This window comes from Hoplias malabaricus, chromosome 8 (assembly GCF_029633855.1).
Source record: "Hoplias malabaricus isolate fHopMal1 chromosome 8, fHopMal1.hap1, whole genome shotgun sequence".
In the NCBI taxonomy this organism is placed as follows: domain Eukaryota; kingdom Metazoa; phylum Chordata; class Actinopteri; order Characiformes; family Erythrinidae; genus Hoplias; species Hoplias malabaricus.
In genome coordinates, this window is record NC_089807.1 from 38,662,470 (window position 1) to 38,673,983 (window position 11,514).

An 11,514-nucleotide genomic window follows, 5' to 3' on the forward strand; every position below is an offset into this window, starting at 1 on the left:
ACCTGGTTTTAAATGGTAAACATGGAAACTACCCAGTGGTCCAACTACAACACTTTGCTAATATACAGACATCACTGAAAGTGCAACAATATCCCATAAACATGGGGAATAGGAAATAGGGAATAAAAATCTTTAAGATGCAGGGAATAAATTACACTGCAATCCCTGATATCAGTAATATGTTTTCATATAAGCATATGTTTTCTGGGTTTAAAGATAGCCCAGATATATAAGGTCTACTGGGAGCAGTGCTTGTTATGTAGTCTGACCGCTGCAGGAAGGAAGGACCTGTCACTTAAGGAAACTATCCAGTGATGTCAGAGTGTTCTTCAATGGCTACTGCTGTCCATCATGGATGATAGTTTAGTTTTCAGGCCCTGCCATTATATTTAAAAATGTCTCTAATTTGTTAAATTATTATTATTTCAGGTTACAACAGACAAACGACTTCATTTTAAGTGATGAATCCCTCTCCATACAGTAGGGCTCCTGTCTCTTAGACATGACCACCAGAGACAGCTGTTTTGATTGAGATTGGTTGAGTTTGAGTTCGTTTATGTTCACCTAGAGAGAAATAGAAGTTGGACACAGCCGTTTACACACCTTGCCTCAAATTCCCGAGTGGCATGTTTCCAGAAGCATAGTGAAATATCAGTATTACTGCGTTACTGAAATATGAGAATACAAATGGGGCTGGCTAAATTGGCTGTTACTCAAGGAGCTCTTTATAGTAACACAATTAGTTCTTGGGCTCAAAGATGTGGAACAAACTACTGCAAAGACAAAAAAAACTGAACTAATGGTTACTTTTTGAAAGTGTGATTATTTAAAAAATGACATATTGCTAATTCAGCTTATATTCTGCTCTATTCTATTATTATTTATGGTTTAGGGAGCAGGGGCTCAGAGTTTATATGGTTATCAGAAGCATATACCTCATAAGGTTGCATCTTAAATGCCCTGCACTCCCTAATGTATACTCTAGTGTACTTCATGGGGTGTGAAATATTATGGTCTAATCTCTAAACAGTGAATTTTAGCCTTGTGTCCCTACAGTATATAAACACCAAATGGTTTTTTTGTTAGATACGTCAAGCACTGTTTGGCTGCAGGAGCCTATAATTCACTCTCTATGCTATATAGGAAGTAGAAGGGGCCACTGGAGATGCAGCCTTAGTGAATACTTAAAAGGAAAGTGAAATAAAGCTGTATTTACCAGAGATGTAATGCCACAAGGAGTTTAATGGTCTTGTGAATTCTTTGTGAATTCAAGTACATTATTTTCAGATACAACCTTGTAAATAACATTTAAATAGCTATTAGAGAGCTATCAGAGCTTTAGTCTAAATGTTCTCAGAGGTCCTCACCCACTCTTCATTTTCTTCCTGTCTCAGCTCCCAGCCAGAAGTGGGCTATATGACAGTGTAATATTGTTGTTTTGATGAATGAACAGATTGCTCACACCTACTCCCAGCCCAGCAGAACCAAATCAGGACACAGCATGAGCCAAAAGAGTGAGCTCGCATGCTAATCTACCAATGTCTTTTTTTTTTAAATAATAAAAGAAATAAAAACTAACAAAATTCAAACTCAGATTGTGTTAATGACCATTTGTATGTGAAGGATAGCTTTCATCTATTCCTTCATTCAGCATCTATTATGTATCATAGTAGAAGTGGGTGTGTAGTGATCTCCTCCAAGCATGTTAAGCTGCCTAATGATTGTGCTTTAGTCACAATCGAAAAAAAGGTGCGGTTGCTGGCTTTACATGTCTCAGAAGATATCCATATGCAGTCAGCTCACACAGCACTGAGGCACAGTGTAGCTGCTGTAGTGTAAAATGAACATGTGGAGTGTCTGTTTGAGCCTGAGGAAGTGGGTTTGACTGATGGCCTGTCTCCATCCCTGGTCTGTTCGTTAGTTTTCATCTGGCACCCAGGAATGGATGAACGGCTCCACCATGCAATCAGTCCACAGCAGAGTCTTTAATAGGCAAAGAACAAGGTATAAGGCTGCTGTGGACTCACTCCTGATGTCTGTGTGCTGGGCACAGAGCCAGGCTCTTACAAGCAGGCTATGGGCTGTGTGCCTGCGTTAGTGAAGAGAAGCAATCACTTCATGAATAGTTTAACAACACTGATAAGGATTAACAAGATATGCTATGGGTTCCTGAAAGGATTCATGATGTGTTTAACTTGTAAAAATCAGCCCCTAAATGTAGGGGGTAATATACATGGCCTGTATTAGGTTTTTATAAACACAGTACCCAAAATAGGAGAAAAGTTATTAGACCTTGTTAAACCTACAGACAAATTAGTGTAGGATATTACACCTCCATTGTCTGCTAAAGTCTGCAACAAAGGTTTTGGGCATTGGTAAATCTTTTTTTTTATTATTTGCTTGAATTATTAACACCCTGCAGTTACCAAATTGGTCAAATTTCCTACAGCCATAGCACCAGAATATTCAAATCTACTGAAGCTAAACAGGCTTGGGCCTGGCCTGTACTTTAGAGGGGAGTTCTCTTAGGAAAGCTTAAGGGGCTGCTGGAAGTGGTGTTGGTGGACAGTGCGGATCCCAATGCCTAAGCACAGTGACTGGGACACTGTACTGAAGATATGGTATTGTCCTTCGAATGAGTCGGAAAACCGAGGTCCTGATTCTCCAAGGTCATAAAAGATCACATAGCATTTCCGCGAAAACAATGATAAGTCTCCAACAGTGGCCACTTCTGGCCTCCCAATCATAATCATCTTCAAATAAAATAAGATGAATCATCCCCTCTAGTCTCCTTTCTACCAAATAGCTGGTATGTTTTGAGCATACTGGTATGGATTTGCAAATACCACGTCGTCCATGTGGATGCTAGACACTCCAGGACTTAAGGATTAGGTAGGGGATTGTATACTTTTTAACAATAACAAAATGTACAGTTTTAACTGGTTTATACATTTTTTAACTTAGATGTATAATCACGACCCATTATGCTGCATGAAGACTGAAACACTTTGATACAATCGACATGTATCACAACTGTAAAAATAAACAATTATGTTAGTTTCTAGGGCGGCACGGTGGTGCAGCAGGTACTGTCGTAGTCACACAGCTTCAGGGACCTGGAAGTTGTGGGTTTGATTCCCGCTCCGGGTGACTGTCTGTGAGGAGTTGGTGTGTTCTCCCTGTGTCCGCATGGGTTTCCTCCGGGTGCTCCGGTTTCCTCCCACAGTCCAAAAACACACGTTTGTAGGTGGATTGGCGACTCAAAAGTGTCCGTGAGTGTGTGAGTGAATGTGTGTCTGTGTTGCCCTGTGAAGGACTGGCGCCCCCTCCAGGGTGTGTTCCCGCCTTGCGCCCAATGATTTCAGGTAGGCTCTGGACCCACCGCGACCCTGAACTGGATAAGGGTTACAGATAATGAATAAATGAAGTTTAATCTGTTGGGTTATGTAAGATATGTATCTTAAAATTGCTTTTAAACCTTAAACACTGCAGTAGTGGAACATGTAACAGTCAAATACTTTATTCGAGAGGTGATTTCATATTTGCATATGCACTCCAGGTGACAGGTTTAAGGGCATTACCCTTAACTACCCATAAACTACATGCTCTCATTTCTCCTGAAACAGTTTGCATGTGCTTCCCTGTGTTAGATTTCCATAGGCAAATTTGGCATGGTTTTGGAGATGGCATTAAAACATAGACATGATTTTCTTTAGGTTACAAAATAGGCATTATTAATTATACTGACAACAGGAGGTCTAGATTTGACTGATTCTGTACCAAACGTATTTTCAACACGGCCATCCCGATGTGGAGGACCCACCGTATGAAACTAGTACTACTACAAAGCAATTTGATTTCACAGAGAAAACGTAAGTGTGTGCTTTTATATATAAATAGATTTTACTGCTCTTTAAAATAAAGTTTAACTGAATATTAAACATGGCCCAGGCTCAGTGTTTGTACTAATGTTAGATCTCGTGTTTCATATGACTAGCCCCGAGTGCCTCTGGTAAATTGGCATGGCTGGAAAAAGCGAAGAAAAAAAAAGAAAGAAATGACTTTCACACAGGGTGGAGGAGAACTCCCACTGCATTGACATGCCAGAGGACTGGAGCTCTATACATCAAACCAGCCGAGCAGTTCTTGATTTTACTTTAATGCAATGCATCACACTGCGCCTCTCAGAAACACAGGGCCATTTCTGCTGCGCTGGCCTTTGAGGCAGAGCCCTGTTCACTGACAGCAAGCATTAACCCAGTTTAGAGAACACTTCACTGTTGATGAGGCCTTTAGTGCAGACTTCATTGTTTTTGGTTCAGCTATGACTTGGACTGGGGTTTGCCAACAAATTAGTTTTATTCACGTAAATAAGCCATTCTCCTCAAAAGCTCCCAGACATGAAATCTTCATGAAGTTTTGTTTGATGCTAAACATCCATTTCCAGTACAAACCTGACTGATAAGTCATTACAATAAAGCAAATCACCAGCACCGCATAGGCATTTAAAAAAAGCAAACAAGGCAAGGATATGTAAATGGGTAATTAATAAAAGCTGCCAACAGTAAAAGAGGAAAATATTATCACAATATGAACACATCTGCATGATTAGACAATAAACAGAAAGGCGTAATTAAGACAAATAGTCTATTTATATGCAAATTAGAGAAAATATGTTTATAGTGTCCAATTTCTTATTGTAAGTTGGCAAACAGGACAGCTTCACTCAACATTGGCTCTTCCCTCATGGGTCTCACTAAACATACTTTCACTCAGAACACATATCTGGCTTCCTATGAAAAGGTAGTGTAATCTTAATTAAATTTAAATTTCCCATTGGGCATGTTGGGTCTCAATACAGCAATTAAAATACAGTAACCAGCATTTGCAATGTGGTGAATTAATACTGAATTTTGATTTGCTCAGAGAATCGGTCACTTTGAGCATCCGTATTTAAACGAAAATGCATTTCACAAACTGGTTTAATATGTTCTTGTTCTTAAACCAATGATCTGCAGCCCTGTTCCCATTTTATTAAGGACTCCCCAGTCTGACCAGAAGTGTATTTATTACCATTTATTCAAAGCAGTGTAAACACGGGTGTGTCCTTTTCCTGAGGCCTTTCACACCTGGAACCACACTTCGATTAGTTAATTATTGGCAGGTGGTCAGGAACATGGAGATGAAAATTCTATATGAAATGCATACACAGAAGTCCAAAAACACACACTGGTAGGTGGATTGGTGAATCAAAACTGTCCTTAGGTGTGAGAGTGTGAGTGTGTGTCGCCCTGTGATGAACTTTGAGCCTTGTGCCCAGTGATTCCGGGTAGGCTCTGGACCCATCGCGACCCTGAACTGGATAAGCGGTTACAGACAACGAATGAATGAATGCATACACACACACACACACAGGCAAAACCCTGGGTATTTTAACAAGATTTTTGTTTGTGGGGAGATTAAACTGTATTGAGAGTCAGCCTCCAGTTTTAAGGTCACTTACTACCAAAATCACATGGCTTTGTTTGAAATATATTGTGCAATATCCTGCCTCCTGGGAATAAACTAAAAGTATACCGACGAGTTATGGTGAATATATAGTGCCATCTTGTGGTTCTTTAACGGTTCTTCGGTTCTTCTAGACTTGGAAAAACCTCCAAACCAAGACTACACAGGAAATACCAAGACCGAACTTCTAGGGTTAATGAAGCTTAATGCCATCAGATTCTCGCTGCAATGCTCCAATATCTAGTGTAAAGCCTACTCAGAAGAACAGGGGTTGTTTCCTCGGCCCAGGGGGAAAAACTCCATTTCGAGAACCTTGATATAAGAAGTAATATTGAGGTGTGTACAACATTTGGCCATGTACACATACACACAGCATGTTTAATATTTCATATATGTTATATATTAGGGTATTGTAACATTTGTGTATGTTAGGGTATGTGTTAACAACGGTCAACTGTGTTTTCATATGAGGGCTTTGCTGACTTTCAAATGATAAAATACAACAGTTTCTCTGAGGTAAACTTTCTTCTGAACACTGAAGTGTGGGGTGGTGGGACAACAATAAATAGGCTGCGTTTTCAAAATAAAAGTCTCACAATGGTGCATCAGTGGCTGAAAGTGCGTCAGATGCTGCCTTAAAATAACAGCATAATAAAGTACATTAGTAGGCAGCATATAATAATATTAATATATCTAAGAACTGGGAATGACTACTTGTCAGGAGTGTGCTTATTAATGAGATAATTTGCTGTCTGTAGAAAATTGATAGGAATTTGCCTAATATATGCAAAACTATGTCTTATTTAAGTATGTTCTCTGTAATGGAGTCCTTCACTTTGTTTCACTTTGAAAACCAGCTGCATGTGCAAACTGATACAGCTTTATTATGTTCTTGGTGTCTAGCATTATATCGCTTCAGAAAATGTATGCCCCAGTGAGATGTAAAATTCTCAAAAATGAAACAGAATGAAAAAGATTTTTGCAGCTTTACCAATTTACCAAGTTCCTCAGTAATGATGATGACATCACCATCAAGCAACATCAAAGCAGTGTGTACCGAACACCATTTCAGGAACACGCTCACACACACACACACAGACACACACAAACACACACTCACAAATTGATCCAAACATCCTTCCACACTCATTGATTTGGCGAGAAATGTATAATTATGTCAGATTGATTAAGAACATCAAAGGCATTGAGAGAGCAGTGGAGTGATGCATGATGTCTAACTCTTTTTAATTAGTCTGAGTCTGAAAGAGAGAGAGAGAGAGAGAGAGAGAGAGAGAGAGAGAGGATCTAAAAGAAAAAGTAGGCAGATATAAAATAGGATGTTCTTCAGACAGTACTATTTTTGCTCTAGATACATTGGGAATATCCAACTCAGTCAAGACCACAGGAAAAAATAACCCATTGTGGTTCTGGTCCTGGGCGGCACGGTGGCGCAGCAGGTAGTGTCGCAGTCACACAGCTCCAGGGGCCTGGAGGTTGTGGGTTCGATTCCAGCTCCGGGTGACTGTCTGTGAGGAGTTGGTGTGTTCTCCCCGTGTCCACGTGGGTTTCCTCCGGGTGCTCCGGTTTCCTCCCACAGTCCAAAAACACACGTTGCAGGTGGATTGGCGACTCGAAAGTGTCCGTAGGTGTGTGTGTGTGTGTGTGTGTGTGTGTGTCTGTGTTGCCCTGTGAGGGACTGGCGTCCCCTCCGGGGTGTATTCCTGCCTTGCGCCCGATGATTCCAGGTAGGCTCTGGACCCCCCGCGACCCTAAAATTGGATAAGCGGTTACAGATAATGGATGGATGGATGGTTCTGGTCCTTCTTTAGGAGCAATTTCCAAACAATATTAAGGTACCGCATGCATATGTGCAAAAATTATACACAAATATATGAAAACAACATAATAATCCAAACTCAGGGCCTAGCGTTTTGGAGGACTGACATGTGGTCAGATGAAGCCAACATTCACTGACTAGCTATATTGATAAGTGCTACATATGAAGGAAAAACACAAGGTTTTAAATTCAAAGTAACACGTGTGAAGCACTGGGTGGCAGCATTATGTTGCAGGGCTGTTTTGATAGGAAAGGCACTGATGCACTTCAAAAAGTAGCTAGTACCATGAAGAAGGAGGATCATTTAGAAGTACTGAAGCTACCCCTGCCATACAAAGTCCTGACCAGAATTCCATAGACAATTTATGACATAATAAGTGTGTATAATTAAGGTATGTAATTGTTTATGTAGGGGCGGTGCAGTGGTGCAGCAGGTAGTGTCGCAGTCACACAGCTCCAGGGACCTGGAGGTTGTGGGTTCGATTCCCGCTCCGGGTGACTGTCTGTGAGGAGTGTGGTGTGTTCTCCCTGTGTCTGCGTGGGTTTCCTCCGGGTGACTGTCTGTGAGGAGTGTGGTGTGTTCTCCCTGTGTCTGTATGGGTTTCCTCCGGGTGCTCCGGTTTCCTCCCACAGTCCAAAAACACACGTTGGTAGGTGGATTGGTGACTCAAAAGTGTCCGAAAATCTGACATAGTAAAAAGTGTATAGATTTATGAGAGATGGAGCTGATTGGTTCTCTGGATGAATGTACGTCATGACGACAGGTGACTAACGTGACTGGTCGTGGTGGTAAATAAACAAAAGTTTAAAGTCTGTCCATTGTTAGAATCCAACGTCTTTCTGAGAGAGAATGAGAGAAAGACAGATGCATATAAAGTGACAAAATGAAAAAAGAGATGGAGAAAGAGCAAGGAAGAAGAGGAGGTGGAGTGGAGAGAACGGAGAGATATCACAGTGAGGTGAGAGGTGTTTGAGAGGAATAAGTGTGTGTGTGTGTGTTGTGTTTGATGTGGGGGGGTAATTGTGTCTGACGGCTGTGTGATAATGAAGAGAGCAGAGATGGTGCAAAACCTAATGTGGCCCCCCGCTGCTCCCTCTCTCGCTTCACTTCTAATTGACCGGCCCCAACTCCCCAGAGCCCTCTGTTATTATTTATTAATAATTCATCTTTAAATAATTCAGGCCTGGAGAGAAAGAAAGAGAGAGAGAGAGAGAGAGAGAGTATGTGTGGACATGCTGTGTTAATTGAGCCTGGGAAAATGAACTTGAAAACAGTGTGAGTGTGCAAAGCCAAGTGTTTTTCTCCTTCTCTTCCCCCCACCATCCCTCCTTCTCCTTCCCTTGCTTATTGTTTTTTTGTTTCACTGTCATCTCTACATCACATCGCCTTGAAGAGGACAGAAGACGGATTGTGATAAGTTCATCCTAGGTTCTCACGCTCTCTTTCTATCAGTCTTTCACTTTAAAATGGGTTGTAACTTAAGACTTTAAAAGTAAAATCAGTTATTATGGTACTGCTCAAAGGTCTTGGTGGCTGTGTGTGTTCTCCCTGTGTCTGTGTGGGTTTCCTCTGGGGGATTTGATTTCCTCCCACTGTCCAAACACAACAGACATGTCGGTAGGTGAGTGTTCTAGTGTCTGTGTGAGTGTGTGAAATTGTCAGCATGTGAGAGTGACTGGGTGAGTGTGTGGTGCCCTGTCCTGTCCAGAGTGTGTTCAAATTGAAAAGGCTGAAAATGTATATTCATGAGTAAAAATCACTTTCATTAATGTTTTCTTTCTAATGCTTTTGGTAAAGTTTAAAACTGCGATGTGATTGGTTTACACAAGCTGGAGTGACAGCAGAGGATTGCAGCACAGTTGTAATTTTGGTTTCTTTACTAAATTCATTTTTACAGGATGTTTTTACTGGATTGCTTTAAGATGGACGATATTTGGTGTGTTTGCAAGGACATGATTTTCCCTGATTTTCCTGTTTTTTTTCACTATCCCTCTTTTCCAGGAGGGGTCAGCATTGTCCTGTCCACCTGCTGTTCTTCCCATGCTCGACTCTGTAGTTCTTGCAGCATCTTTTCTTTCTTCGGATTGAGCTGTTGATCGAGAGGATATAAAGTAATGCATTGTTCTATTTTCTTGTTCTAATTTTTCTTCATATCTGTACACTGATGATATGGATATGGTGCAGTATGTACTGTATTATTTACCTCTGTGAGTGAGTGTATTTCTGCTACTACAACAACTGCACATTTCAGCTTTTTGGAATCCCTTTGAACATTCATTCATTCATTCATTATCTGTAACCGCTTATCCAATTCAGGGTCGCGGTGGGTCCACAGCCTACTTGGAATCATTGGGCGCAAGGTGGGAATACACCCTGAAGGGGGCAGCAGTCCTTCACAGGGCACACATTCACGCACATGCTCACTCCTACGGACACTTTTGAGTCACCAATCCACCTACCAACATGTGTTTTTGGACCATGGGAGGAAACCGGAGCACCCGGAGGAAACCCATGCGGACACAGGCAGAACACACCACACTCCTCACAGACAGTCACCCAGAGGAAACCCACGTGGACACGGGGAGAACACACCACGTTCCTCACAGACAGTCACCCGGAGGAAACCCACACGGACACTGGGAGAACACACCACACTCCTCACAGACAGTCACCTGGAGGAAACCCACACGGACACTGGGAGAACACACCAAACTCCTCACAGACAGTCACCCAGAGGAAACCCACGCAGACACAGGGAGAACACACCACACTCCTCACAGACAGTCACCCGGAGGAAACCCACGCAGACACAGGGAGAACACACCACACTCCTCACAGACAGTCACCCAGAGGAAACCCACGCAGACACAGGGAGAACACACCACACTCCTCACAGACAGTCACCCGGAGGAAACCCACGCAGACACTGGGAGAACACACCACACTCCTCACAGACAGTCACCCGGAGGAAACCCACACAGACACTGGGTGAACACACCACACTCCTCACAGACAGTCACCCGGAGGAAACCCACACGGACACTGGGAGAACACACCAAACTCCTCACAGACAGTCACCCAGAGGAAACCCACGCAGACACAGGGAGAACACACCACACTCCTCACAGACAGTCACCCGGAGGAAACCCACGCAGACACAGTAGTTCAGTTGTGCTCACACAGCTTGTGCAATCCAGAAAAGCAAGTAATGGACTGAGATGCGGTGGAGCCCAGTAGGGCTGGGCAATTAATCGAAAAGTAATCAAAATTGACATTCAGAACTTCTAATCGACATAATCTTGTCTATATCGATTATATCGATTATTTTTATTCTGTTGTGTCCCCACTGTGTTTTCAGGCTACCAGGTTGTAGTCACGTGATTCTGCCCCCTATCTGCCACAAAGCAATAGCAAACCTAAACATCCAGGCTGACCAAGAGACTCGAGCAGCTCATACCAAAGAAAAACACAGTGTCTGTGATTTGGACGTGCTGTGTTTTGTCTATAATTAAGACAACACTGAACAAAAAGAAGTCAAATGTAAATGCTGAAAAAAAAATCACACACCAAATATAAACAGTGCTCAGAAAACAAGAGAGGAACAGGCTCCCAGTGACATTAGAAGATATTCCATATTTAATACTGGAGCATATTTACAGCACAAGCCTCATCACTGAACTGTGAGGGTCAAAAATACAAGAACAAAATAATCGTTTATTAATCGTAATTGTGGTAAAATGAACAATTAATCGTGATATTGATTTGCACTCATATCGCCCAGCACTAGTCTAAGGTCACCATGCCCATTGCCAAGCTTGGGCTAGAGGGGTATAAACCTGGAGCTCCATATAATGCCACTAGTTTGTGGTTGCTTGTTGTTCCTATGACTGAATGCCATCAAACCCTCAGCCCACCAGCACTGGGCTGTGCAACAGTGCCACTGAGTTGTCTGGAATGATGGAGCTCACTTCAGGTCCTTTGGAATGAGTTGGAGTGGTGTTCATAACCCTGACCTCACATCAGTTCTTCTACTCACTACTATTCTTGCGAAAAACTCAGTCAAATCTTCAAAGAAATGTTCCCGACGTAGCCATGGATGTTCTGACCATGTAGTGTAATTGTCACTTGTTTATACATCGGTTATCTGAGCCTCAGAAGACCTGTGTGT